Consider the following 14,483-nt stretch of genomic DNA (forward strand, 5'->3'; position numbering starts at 1 on the left):
CATGTTGGAATAACAACGCTTTTTAATGCTGGAAGAAGTACAGCCGCCAGCCGTAGGCCACGAGTTGATGATGATGTTTATATTTACGTTCGTGTACATGCATATGCATACGTGCGCGCTTACACGGGTGCGTGTATTCATTCGCAAACCAACCAGCGGGAAATACCTAACTAGCACAAGAATATGTTAATACATCTCCGTCGCGCTTCCTGATTCGGGACGTAAGATGTGCAGACGCTGACGTCACAGCTCGCCAATTCAGGGACACATTGAACGTGCTTGGGAGAATTACACATATGATGCGGTCCACTCGCTTCATTATAATATGAACTTGAAGGAGCCCTTTAGAGGTCGAACGATAATAGTTTTCTGACCTCTCCCGGCGTCCTTGTTCTCCGGTTTGTACGACCCTATTATTGTTATGATGTCATCCCTTTAATAAGCATATGAATAAAGCGTCTACTCATAACTCCCACACAAAAACATTTATAATTAGAAGAAAATATATTGAATCTCTTTGTCTTTAAACTATATAGGATTTTCTGTATTCTACATATTTTAGTACACGAACATTCCGACCCATATTCAGAGAAGCAGTTCTTCGTTTAGGTGGGGAGGGTCATATAGGGGGGTCGGCATCTAGGCTGAATTCTATATGAGGCGACCTTAATACTTCAAAGTGGTAATGCATATGTGATTGGCTTTAGGTTATATCAGGCTTTTTATTATTATGGAGTTGGTCACGAAAATCACCATCAGATGGACTGCTAGTTTGTTTACTTTTTCAACTTTATAAAAAAATGCCGTCGATTTGAAAACCTCCTACTTTTTCGAAGTCATTCTATAATATAACATGTACAATACGGTTTACATAGTATCACATAACGTTTTAATGCGTGATTCACTTAATTTCTTACATAATAGGATGAAACCGGACAAATTGCTAGCTATTACTGTGAACTAGTTAATAGGTCAACTTAGTAGCGATAAGAAGTTTATGCCACTGTTGTAACACTAATAAATTTTCTCTGATATCTTTACTTATTGACAAGTAAGAGATAATAAAATGTACTCATAAAATCAAACTGAAAATATAGAAAGTTTTAGATTAAAATGTTGAAATAAACAATAATTTTATATATGAAACACGAACAGAACAGCACAAACGGATTGTTTACTGTATTTTAGTTTGATTATTAAGTATGTATATAGAGTTAAGTATTAAATATTGTATAAGTGAAATTACAGATTCTCATACAATTTATTGACATAATTGTAATGGTTTTAATTCTTATTCTAAATAAAATACATATTAACGTCAAAAAATTTTAAATATAACTAGTAAACATGCAACATTCATGTTTAAACAATAGCTTATGTACGTTTGTATCTCATTACATACTAGCAAAAACATTACAAACAATGGTTGCGGTTTCTGACAGAAACACTCAGTTATCGAAAATGCATACCTATTTGAAATAATGTAAATATTAAACAAACAATATCCACATACTTCAGCGGAGAAACCATGCCACGATAAGCCGGGCTAGACGATGAATCATACGGATCATACTATTTTTGTTCTGTCTGTTAATAAAAATTACATATAGGTAAATAACGTGCCGTTCTAAACAAACGAGTTTATTTATAAACACCACTTAGCGCTCATAAGTACATGAGTATAAACAGAGCTATGACAAAGATTAGCGCACATCATTCTACCTTGATTTTGTCATCAAGGTTGGACGAGAAAAATATTATTGCTCATGTATTTTGCATATTTTTAAGGTAAAGCCGTTTTTGGCTTTAAAGGTTATGGCACCTTTTGAAAGGGGTCTCTTGAATATTTTGTTTATTTTTTAATAAAACTGAAGAGCCGAGTTTAATTAACAGTATTCATTATGATTGCACTGATAACTAGAAACAGATTAACAGGTACACTTGTATAAATAATTCCTGAAAACTATTTATATATGACGGCATTTATGTAATTGTTGTGTAAGAAATTGTTGTAATTATTTATTACGTAAGATGAACTAGAAATCTTGTTTAATCCACATTAACAAATTGCCCGTATTTTTAAACGAAAATAGGTCATTGATACGTCAAAAAACCAAACATACAAATATTACAACTCCGGCGGCACCACCGCCACACCTATTTCTACCTAATAACAGCAGTGTTAGGCGTTGCTGTGTTCCGGTTTGAAGGGTGTGGTAAGGGAGACAGATTTTTCCGAGGCGTTCTCGCTTAGTCCTCAGAGGTAGCGGCGCATCTGTGGCCGACCTCAGGTAGGAATATCTAATCCTATCTGGGGTTGATTACAGATGTCTATGGGCGGCAGTAGCCACTTACCATCAGTTGGACTGCATGCTCGTCTGCTACTATTATATTATAAAAAAGATACGATATGAATACCGTTCCATAATATACGAAAATATATTACAATATCTCGAAAATATCCTTGGAAATGACCACACATAATTCATACAAAGGACGGCAAAATCCTCCGACCTCAATACTGACCTTGATGGTCCCCTCTTTCCATTCAAGGGAAATACCGTACGGGAAATAGGAACGAATAGAATGGGAACGGCTCACGAAAGTATTTAATTATATGGTCGTATATATGGCATGATGTTAATAATATTTACTTATTATGTTACTCAGAATTACTAGTAAATTGTAGAACATAGACACTTTTTATGTTATGTGTTATGAAGATATGTATATGAGAGTTTTAGCAACTAGGTGCCTTAAAATAGCTTATGACTGCTGATTTTAGAGAAAATACTATCAGTATCCTGTGTACATTATTTGTATGATGCACATTTAACACATAATAAATTCCATCTCAGATAATTATTTTAGTCTATTAAAATAAAATGGATATCAATAAGTCTTTAAGTCATCAAACTTATAGTAGTGCATCGACTTTCTGCAACTCGTCAAGAGACTGCGCTATACGATTCTGAATCACGCTATTGAAGTTTTCTCAATATGTTGCAGATATACGTAGAAGCTCAGAAGTGAAACTATCAGGAGATCTGACATTGCCCAAGCAGGAATAAGTAATAATCACATTAGAACGACCTAGAGAGAAAGTACATATTTTCTCGGTTCAATGGCTATTGGATTGAAATATATTTTGTTAATGAAATAGAATAAGGCGTTAAGGTCTTCAGATTTGAATAAGATCGTGGGCTTTAGAGGAGTAGGTATATAATTGTTAGTCTGTCAGTACAATTACCTCGTATCAATTAAAAAAATCGTAACTTACACTCAGAAAGTTACATCACTAATAAAAGCGAGCAGATGCATAAAAATAGCTCTCTCGGTGTTGCAACAGCAATTCTTTAAAGATATTAACAACGAAATTAAACGAATTGAAACGATACAATAAACTACGCGTGAATTCACACTGTTATTTAACAGCGGACATCACTAACCATTAGGTCACAATACACGACTGAAACAGCCTGGAAACTGAAGCTGTATATTATCAAGGTAAAAACTATTGTATTCCACGCAAAAAATATAGGTTTATGAGTCAACATTTTTTTTTATAAGAGTATAGTAGTAATCGAGCAAGCAGTCACTGTTGCACATGGATGTCGCACGTGCCATTCCTCTTGCAAAGAAGCGATATGTAACTAACTCCGTAAGGAACCGGAGTTCTGTCTGAAACATCACAGATAGCACTCCTGAGAATCATGATGGTAGCCTTTTATGTAAGCCTGCATGCATAGTATGCATTCTCTCCTCTGAAACGCAAAGACTGCTTCTCACTAGAAATAAGTATGATAATCTTATGTTAAATGACCAACGTATTTTGTTTGTACCTTTTTGTGTCACACGCTTATCAATTTATAATCAACTACAATAAAATTACAGTTTCCTTATCTACACTTGCTGTAAGCCCATTTAATAAGACGAAGGGATTATTTTTTACAAAGATACGTATATGTTAAAACTTATACTTAATTTTATTTCGTCTCAACCTGTTAGTTGAGTAGACAGATGCGTAGTTGCACCTGCGGTCTAAATTAAAACGTCACATGTGCCTTATACGTCTCTTCAAATACGAGAGCATTATACCAGCTACATTGTTGCTATATAGCGTGCTACCGATGTGAACTGTCTTATTGTACTATTTTTATACCGGAACTACTTATCCCTCTAACGTGATCTAGCAAAACATTAAAATAATGTGCCGTATACCTTTTATTTGAGAATAGAATTACATGGAGTAAGACCGAAAGAAAATTCGTTGTCAGTGCGGATTACTAAGCTTCATATATGTATGAGAATATTCCGAAGAGCGCTCTGGTCGATGGATTATCTCAAGACAATTTCATTACTGGTGATTGATCTTTAATTTTAATACACACATCCTTCGCAAATTCGACGAGTATTTCAAATGTGAACCCAAAAAACTAGATATTCTTTAATTAAGGTGGTAGAACCCTGTGTGGTTCGACTCCGGCGGCACCACCGCCACACCTGTTTCTACCTAATAACAGCAGTGTTAGGCGCTGCTGTGTTCCGGTTTGAAGGGTGTGGTAAGGGAGACATACTTTTTCGAGGCGTTACAGCTTAGTCCTCAGGGGTAGGGGCGCATCTGTGGCCGACCTCAGGTGGGAATGTCTAGTCCTATCTGGGGTTGATTACAGATGTCCATGGGCGGCAGTGGCCACTTGCCATCAGGTGGACTGCATGCTCGTCCGCTACCCTTATATTATAAAAAAAAAGCGGATTCTCATTACCGATCTATACGCTGGTGTTTTATAAACATCGCTAAAGTCATGTAGTTATAACATGACACGATAGCGAGGGACAACGTACGACCACGTAGAGAAAGTTATCAAACGATCGTTTCATTGAACTTCGATGGCACCGTCTGGTTATGGTTACCAATACTAATTGGGATAATTGGTATATTGCGTCCAAAAAAAGACTGCGAAAGTTTGGATGTGAGAGCTCGAAATATGTCTAAATTATTAAAAAGAAAGAAATATTTATTTGTAAATAATACTAGAACATTATATCGCATAAATAATAGTAAACATGATTCTCAAATCAGAACATTGCTGCAGTAAAATTTAATAAAAGGGTCCACACTCAGCCTCACTGCGGCGAACCACGGCCACTGATTTTCAGTTACAAGTTACAAATACTATGACATATTATGTCGACTTTTTGTGGTTAAAAATTGTGGGTAAATCCACCATAAAATCGAATGAAAATGAAAGGATGTAAAATAGGCTATTCTTAGTAACTTTCAATCAAGATAAAATACTAATCAGCCATTTCTACAATCATACTGGCAAACTAATAACTATATTCAACAGCTGTAAGAATTTATGTAAATTCAATTAGGAAAACTAGTCATATGCCTAGATTAATTATATATCTCAGGAAATGATCGAGTGAAGCGCAACCAATCATAATCTTATGTTTTAAGCAGACGCCTAGGCTATCTATATCTATATACATCTTTGATATAGATAGCATTGCATGACTAACCAAGACAATAATATCGATCTTCAGATTTTTACTCATCTCAGTTATCTCAAATAGTTACTCAGATATATATGTGGGATAATACCTACATGGTTAGATTTTAGTTTTACTTTTTATTTTTGTATAAGAACTCTGACGTAGTTTGATTGAGTCAAAGTAGCAACACTGAAGAAGGAAGTCAGTTGAAGAGAGTTAAAAACGATGTACGTAGGATTTGACATGTGCTCTAAGAAATAAAATAAGAATTAAATATCACCATCGACCTCTCATTTCTACGATCCCACAACTTTTGGGGGCTCGTCCGGGATCTCGTCATGTGCAGTTTCGATGGTGATTAACGACGAAGATTACGAAAATATCTCGAAGAAAATTGTAAGAAATTTTCTCAATAATTTACGCCGGTTACCAAGCAACGCGTCAACAACGAATGCTTCGGGACGCAGCACATCATACTAGATGAATGCTTAGGAACGTGCTACACTATACCAACCGAATGATTAAATGAAGAAAGTTTTGAAGAGAAAGATATGAAAGACGTATAATTAATGAAGAAATATTAAAGAAGTAAAGATTAAGAAGTCAAGATGCATTCAAGAAGCCGAACAAGAACTATGTCGCCGAAGAAAGTAAAAGGTGATGTAGAAAGCCTAAAATTCAGTGGGCCACGAATATCCTTTAACGATTTAGAACAGTCTATGATTCCGTTTACTGGTGACGACACGTATCCGATCACGAACTGGATTGAAGAATTCGAAGATACTGCTGGAATTATGGAATGGTCTGATATTGAGAAACTTATTTATGGAAAAAGATTACTTGCCGGTACTGCTAAACTATTTCTCAGATCTACAGGAAGTGTGAAGAATTGGGATACTCTGAAGAAGCTGCTCCAAGAAGAGTTTAGTCCGAAACTGAACAGCGCCAGCATACATAAGAAGCTTGCTTCACGTAAGATGAAGAACGAAGAAACGTTTCAACAATATTTTCTTCACATGAAGGAGCTAGCCTTACACGCTGCCCTTGAAGATACAGCCCTGATGGTTTATATTATTGACGGCATTCGTGACAGTGAAACCAACAAAGCTATGTTGTATGGAGCTAGAAACTTAAAAGAGTTCAGAATGAAGTTAGAATGTTATGAAGAATTAAGACAAAGAATTGAAAGAAAGACTAACTCCAAGAATAATATACAAGGAAATAATTCTGATGACAAAGGTTCCTCAACCAGCACAGGGCGGAAAGTAAAGAGATGCTACAACTGCGGCGATACTGATCATATGGCACCAGCTTGTACGAAAGGCATAAAATGTTTCCGATGTAACGAATTCGGACATAAAGGAACTGAATGTCCTAACCAGCCGAAAAAGTCGCTTAACATTCAGAAACAAGAAGTAGTAGAAATGACCCCTTATAAAAAGGTTAAAATAAATGATGTGGAGATGAGTGCATTAATAGATATTGGTAGTAAAGTTAATCTGATAAAGATGACCGAAAGCAAGAATTTTCAGGACGACTACACGATGGAAGATGCTAAACTTTCTGAAAATATAGAAAAGACGATTAAAGAATATAAACCCGACGAAGCTAAGAAAGATAGTAATAATGAAATGAAAATAATACTTACCGATGATAATCCAATTCACCAGAATCCACGTCGACTGCCGCCTCTAGAGGAAAATGTTGTAAATGAACAAATAGAAGAATGGTCAGAACAGAAAATTTTAGCGAAGAAAAAGAATGGACAACACAGACCTGGAATTAAAATGAAGCATGCTGGAACCGTCAGCAAGCAGCCTGCTTGTTTAATCGTTACCGAAATGACCGCACGTATTAAAAAAGTTCAAGACGAAGATGTACAAATTGAAAAAATAAAGAAAATTTCAGAGAAAGAACCTTATAAAGACTGCGTTCTACAAGACGGAATACTTAAAAAAGAGAAAGATGGAAGCAAACTAATTGTAGTACCGAAGAAGAAGAAGATTCAGTATGTAATTGTACGGAAGAATCATGAGAAAGAACATTTTAGCTTGGATAAGACTGAAGAATTAACAAATCGCGAATATTTTAAAGTAAGAAACAAAGATGACGAGATACTGAAGATGATTGAAGACGAAAGAATTGATAATTTTTATGAAAAGAGATCTGATTTAAGAATAAAAGCTAAAGAAATACAAGATATACAAAAAATACAAGATGAAGATAGAAGATATTACAATAAGGTTAGAAAAAAAGCTTATAAATACAATATTGGTGATTTAACTCCTATAAGAAGAACTCAAAATTGTTGGGACCATATGAACTAGTTCAGAAGCGAAAGATTATGATTATAGTTCATCAGGGTCTGATGAATGAGCAGGATGGCCGTGTGGGATAATACCTACATGGTTAGATTTTAGTTTTACTTTTTATTTTTGTATAAGAACTCTGACGTAGTTTGATTGAGTCAAAGTAGCAACACTGAAGAAGGAAGTCAGTTGAAGAGAGTTAAAAACGATGTACGTAGGATTTGACATGTGCTCTAAGAAATAAAATAAGAATTAAATATCACCATCGACCTCTCATTTCTACGATCCCACATATATTTATAGTTTATCTTAAATGAAACGTCACAAATTTATCTCGATACAATTTATTGAACATAAACATGTTTATTCACTTCAATGAAATTTGTTTCAATGAAATTTGTAATCTCATGATGAACTAGTTTTCATCTCTGCCCATTTTCGTATGAGTAATAGTGTAATGCCTTTTTCATGACACATGCTACTAATGACTGATTGCGAGCTTATCATAATTGTTACTGTTATCTCTGATTATAGTTTTGCTAGTGGCTTTATTTATTAAATTCCGTAGATTTCATAGAATGCACATAATATATATTATGTATACTGGATTTCAACCAGAGGCTAGCCACAGATGCCTGACCCCTGAGGACTGAGTTGGACCATCACAGACAAATATGTTTACCTTTTCACACCCTTCTACGTTGAACATAACAGAACAACACTGCTGTTATTAGGAGGAAATAGATGTAGCAGTGGTGTCTTTGGAGTTAAAATACAAAGGGTTCTGCCACTTACAAGTGGGATGAATATGTTGGCCATTTAATATTGGAATGTCAATTTAAAAACCAGGTAGACGGACAGAGCAACAACTGTTTTATTTATCTAGAGATAACATAATCTTACTATCAAAAGTAGTTTTCAAATACAAACACTGTGTATTTAGCAGAATGAGTCATTATCACAATAAAAAATTATGGTTTCCTTTTTACCATTTTTTATAGGTATGGGACTGGGAAAGACGCTTTCTAACACTTATATAGTATGCGTTGAGTGTAGAGCCAGTGCGTATAGATTTCCTATGTCTGTGTGCCATAAACACACAAAGATGAATACACAAACACCAAGAAGCAGATATGGAAATTCCATATATTATTCAGATATAGGTCTGGCCGGGGATCGAACACAGACTACTACTACTAGTACTGTTACAGAATACTACTATTTTTGGAGACTTTTAATAGACAATCGCTTCCAAATGCTGAGATATGTCTCCTGATTTCCTGTTGAACCTTTTTATATTTCGAAAAATGAGGAGATACACTGTTCAGTTGTACCTGCTTCTTAATTGTAACTCAAAGACTATTAGGTACACACAAAAATAATGTTGCATAAGATAAAATCAAACATTCCTGTAATAATAACACATTAATGGTTAGTGTTGCAATAACGTTGAATTGGGAAACCCAGCTTTCACAACTTGTTTGTACTTTAAATTATTGCACAATTAGTGTACGTTAACTATGTATTGCTTAATTGGGAATAAACTAATTATCGTTTTGGGTTGTTTAGATTTTTTTATTTATTACCACACTATTAAATTATGTTTTACAAATTTTTTTTTTGAGACTTTGTTTTGAAATAATATCCAAATTATGGTATAATCTAATTGTTATGTACAAACAATGTATGGATTAATTTATCTGAAATAGACATTTATTTAGTTATATATAGTAAAAATTCGAATGAGCCCTAGATTTCTCTATTGGAACCTCAAGTGATAAATTCAAAAACCTATTTTCATTTGTAACTCTTCTGATTTGTATTACTAGATAAATTATTTAGAATTAGCATTTTGGCTACACAAATACAGTATAGAGCTACCTTTTGAGTTACTTACTGAAAGTATAAAAAAATATTTTTACAATTCTTACACTGACAAAAAACGGATGGGTATAGTAATTTGAAATTCGGCTGTTCACAGTGGGGTTCAGAGTTCGATATTTTATTTTAATTTAAGTTATTTGCCTATCAGAAATTAATTATCACTTGCTGGACTCAATGGATAAGGAAAACATCATAAAGACGGTGCAGTTCAGCGGTCTGCCCTTGTGCACAATAATTAAAGGTGTGTGACATCTCATTAACATTTGGCCAGGGTTGCAGACTGCGCCCAGGAACCCTTTTTATTCTGAGATCCGTGTCCAGCAGTGGGACATAAGTGGGTGGATAATGATAATTACAAATGTTATTTACACCGGGTATTATTATAATATGCCAAGTCGAGCCAGATTTAACGATGACACTCCTCATTTGTATGTCCAAGGTTACGAACAAAAACCGTGTAAAATCGCTACTGGCATTGCCAAAAACATAATAACAATAACAAAACCATAAAGGAAGTCATGAAAACTTCGAATTTTAAATAAATTGTAAAATAAAAAAATCACAAATAAATACTGTATACAAATATGGTCAAGAAATAGAAACCAACCTTATTGGCATCAAAAAACTCTGGCAAGGTGGTTTTAATCCATGAAACACTTTTACACTTGAAATAAAATCACTACTTTTTTAAATTCAGACGACACTTCGGATATTTACAATTTTACAATATTTACAAATAGACCACTTTCTACTGCGAACAGCACTTGTGAAAAACTATAGACAAATAGACGACGTAGTGAGGTCGTGTGCTGTGTTCACTACCGTATCGATAAAATGATAGTACTTCGTCGTTCATCCTTTCTTGGACAGCGTTGATTTAGTAATATTTAAAATAAAATGTCATTAAAATAAAAGATTATTACAGGACATACGATAACATATTTTTTTTATATTTGTAACAATAAAATTATTATATTGAAAAGCTTTTGAAACGAATCGTGGTTATATCGATAGTAATTGCTCTATTCAACAACGTTTGTCTATGGAAATAATGTTGCCAGAACTCAGGTTTTTCCCGTATAATTGTAACATTTAAATACAATAAATTTTATTTTGTGTGATTATTATTTATATATATTTTTTGTCAATTAAAAGTAAAATATAATTATTAATCACCATCACCATTTTAAGTATTTTATGAGAATTAATAAATATATTTCAAACACGAGACTAAGTACTAATTAAAAGAAAATAAATTAAACTATATACTAGTAAAAAAATATTTACATAATGTACATATATACAAAAAAAAACAAAGATATAAAAACAAAAACTTATTGTTATTTATAAAATAATGTTAATCGTTTACTAAATTAAGTTTAATTTACAACTAGCATTCCTACAACATATAAGTTTACTCTAAAAAATAACTATAGCCTTATATATACACATATATTAAGTAGTTTAGCCCAAAACCATCGCAAAGTATCATTTGATTTTCAAATCTATTGCTATTATAACACGTAAAAAGAAAATGAAATAAGCAAAATTTATAGATTGCAATTTTGTGCGAATTTGTTCAATGTGAATGGCAACATTTTTACAACACCCGAATGTGTCGGACGAATGGCAGAGAAATATACAGTAGCTCAAATGAAAGCACATTCGTTCGGAACCATTACCGAAGGGACTGTACGTGGGCGGTATCAAAACATTGGTTTCGTTTGCATGTTTGCGCTCTATTTACATGAATTTATGTAGTAAAAAGTGACTGAAAATCAATGGCTGGAGGGGATTTTACGAAAAATATAAAGACGTTGTGAAAGCTCTGTGTGAATTTTAGACGATACTGTATTTTTTAATTAATTGACCGGTGTTAGTATATTGTGAAAATGACCGCCTCCACCATGATCGAGCTGGAGTCCTGGATTATCTACCAGTGTGTCCTCAATGAATGCCATGTGTCCAGCTGTACGTATATTTATCTATTTTCCATTTACTAAAAAATCAAGATGAAAATCTTGAAGCTTTTATTTATTCTTACTTTATTTTTATATGTTTTTAAATTTATTTTGCTTTTATTAAAAAAAATATTATTATTTTTTATTTATAAAGCTTAATAATTGTGAAGTTAAAAGTAGCGCACTTTATTTATGCATTTTTAAAATACTTAATAATGACTTGTTATACTTGCATTACTTATGTTTCATAATAATTAGGTAGTTGGTTCTAGCTTTTCGTTTTCTGAATTAAAATATATTTTATAATTAATGTAGCTGCAAGTAGCGTATATTTTAAAATTATTAAAAACAACAAAATATATGTTATTTATTTATTGATATTTATTATTACTTATTTCATGGATAATAACTTAACCGAAAGTTCCGACTTAAATATAATGTATACTGGCGTAGAAATTCAATAGCATTATTTTTTATACCGATGCTATAAATTATTAGAAGCAATAAATGATTGCTTATACGGACAAAAAACCGATGTAAAAAGAAACTATAAATAACTAGGCACTCATATCAACTTATTCCGCAAGTTATTTACACAAAAACGTTGACAAAAACCGTTGTCTTCTTCAATTCTGCCTTCGAATATTTTATAACCCACCTGCCCGTTATTCTAGTTTTAAAATGTCATAAAACATGTCTTTTTTCGAATCGAACGAACAAATATGTATATGTAAATATTTATATCGAAACACGAATCTCAAATTTTGCAAGGAATACATTTAAATTCTTACATAATATTTACTAATGACCTACGTAGTAGGTACAACGAAAATTCGTACTACTCTAGTCTCCACTACGGTCTGTAACATTACTTTAATATTGCTTGTACCTGCTATTTACTCTACTACTACTAAAATGCTGCTATGACTCTACCTTTATCCGTGTGCACATAAATGAGAAGTCATTTCTAATAAATGTGTTAATTGAGTAAACCTCTGTATAACAAACATTTAAAAATCGACACGTGATATATTTCTACTCGAACTAGATGCGACCATGAAGAAAAACATTATGTTATCATCACCTTACTATCCCATTGCTTAAAAGGGTGAAAAGCAGGGAGCACTCTGTATTCCTTAAGAACTTCGTACACAATATCACAATACTCGAGAACATAAGTGTTTTCGTTTTCCTTCACCGTTGAAATAATCCTGGAATATATGTGTGATTGTTGTTATTTTCGATTTCATTAAAATGCGTGAAATGCTTTTTGGTCCCTAATGAAAACATTTTATGTACACTTAATTTAATATGCCATCATTAAAGCGCCTCCTTTGTTTAATTAAAATAACGAGGAACGCTAAGTAACCGATATCGTGCGGTTATGAAGGGAAGCTTACCATAATAAAACTGAGTTAAATATCAGTTTTCAGTAGCTATTCTGTAATGAAATATCCTTTAAATTCTGCTTAGTAATCAGCGATATCAGATATCATGAGCTTACAGACTGAGGAAAAATAATTGAAAATTAAGTATTAAATTTTAATGGAACTCTAGGTTTTCACAAGAATTTAGCTAATGATCTTCAAATATCTGAAGAATATTTCATCATATTGAAGAATACTCGATCAACTTGACAAACAAACAAAAAACCAAGTAAAAATCGGTTCATTCGTACATCAGTCACAAATATACATAAGCCTTAATTTTTAAAACCCCTTTTTTGCATCAAAGGTTAAAATAAGCGCAATATGTTATTGATCTCAGAATTAGTTAATTCATGGACTTTTGAAATAGACATCATCATCATCATGAAATATACATTAATTCTCGCAGAAATTGAATCCGATACGGTACAGTAGACAGAATCAGCTCAAAACAAACTACGCAGTCATTAGGTCTTAAGCTAACAGAGACCTTGCTGTAAACATCTGCCAAAGAATAAAAAACTACATCCTAACTAATAATAGCCCGCGTACGTTCACGGGTTATCTGTTAAGTGGCGGAGCGGTATGTATAATTAATGTTAATTGTTGATCTCCAAGTGGAGTCTGGTGCGTCTCAATGACGCGAGCAAACACGATGGATCTTCTTTTTTACTTGCATACTGAGTGCTGATATTCTATCTTCGTCATTAACTCATTACTGTTTTATTGCTAGGCTACCATCGTGCTGCCCAAATGTGGATGCGTAGACTTCACACGTCGTTGAGAACTTATTGACGAACATTCAGGTTTTACGGGTTTCTTCACAATGTTTTTCTTCGCTTAACAGCGAGTTATAATTAATTTCTGACTGTTACTTAGAAAAATGTGCATGTCTGGGATTTGAACCTAGGACCTCTAAATGGAGAGGCCGAGTTTCCAACCATTAACAATTTTTGCATCTATAATTACGCAATAGTGAAGCTATTGCGTAATTATAGATTTGGCATTTCGGTTGTTTTTTATGTTCCTCTACTGAACAATGCATATGGATCTCTTAAACTGAAAGAGGCCTCCACCACAATGTTGGAACATTGAGTCTTGATTGAGAATTGGAGTAATTGGACTACCTTATTTATTATGGTAATAATATTATTTATATTAATAATAATAATACTTTTCAATCCTAAATACATAATTATTTCTTTAAGTGTTTTACAAAATATTCATAAAAAACTAGTTTCAGCAGTTTACATTCGTTTAAATCTGCAGATTTTGTTATCATTATTTTTTATCTTTAGCATAGAATGATTGACATTATACCCTGAAGAAAATATCGATACGTATTTTCCAACCTTGCTACAAGTCCCTCAAAACACATCTAAGGTAATATTTTTTTATGTAAA

At 33.3% G+C, this 14,483-nt stretch overlaps 2 protein-coding genes across 3 annotated transcripts in view; one reads left to right on the top strand and one right to left on the bottom strand.

Moving 5' to 3' along the window:
• LOC140748953 (OTU domain-containing protein 7B) overlaps positions 1 to 10,483 on the bottom strand; it is a 30,083-nt gene extending 19,600 nt beyond the window's left edge. For both annotated transcript variants that reach the window (XM_073081927.1, XM_073081926.1), the window contains exon 1: positions 10,300 to 10,483. The gene's annotated coding sequence lies outside the window, so the exon portion shown is untranslated. The remainder of the gene's footprint in view (positions 1 to 10,299) is intronic.
• Positions 10,484 to 11,310: 827 nt separating this feature from the next.
• sigmar (Tumor necrosis factor alpha-induced protein 8-like protein sigmar) overlaps positions 11,311 to 14,483 on the top strand; it is a 93,185-nt gene continuing 90,012 nt past the window's right edge. Inside the window, exon 1 of the mRNA XM_073081925.1 lies at positions 11,311 to 11,663. The gene's annotated coding sequence lies outside the window, so the exon portion shown is untranslated. The remainder of the gene's footprint in view (positions 11,664 to 14,483) is intronic.

This window comes from Epargyreus clarus, unplaced genomic scaffold (assembly GCF_041222505.1).
Source record: "Epargyreus clarus isolate Ecla_fem2 unplaced genomic scaffold, WU_Ecla_fem_2.2 ptg000017l, whole genome shotgun sequence".
NCBI classification, from domain to species: Eukaryota; Metazoa; Arthropoda; class Insecta; order Lepidoptera; family Hesperiidae; genus Epargyreus; species Epargyreus clarus.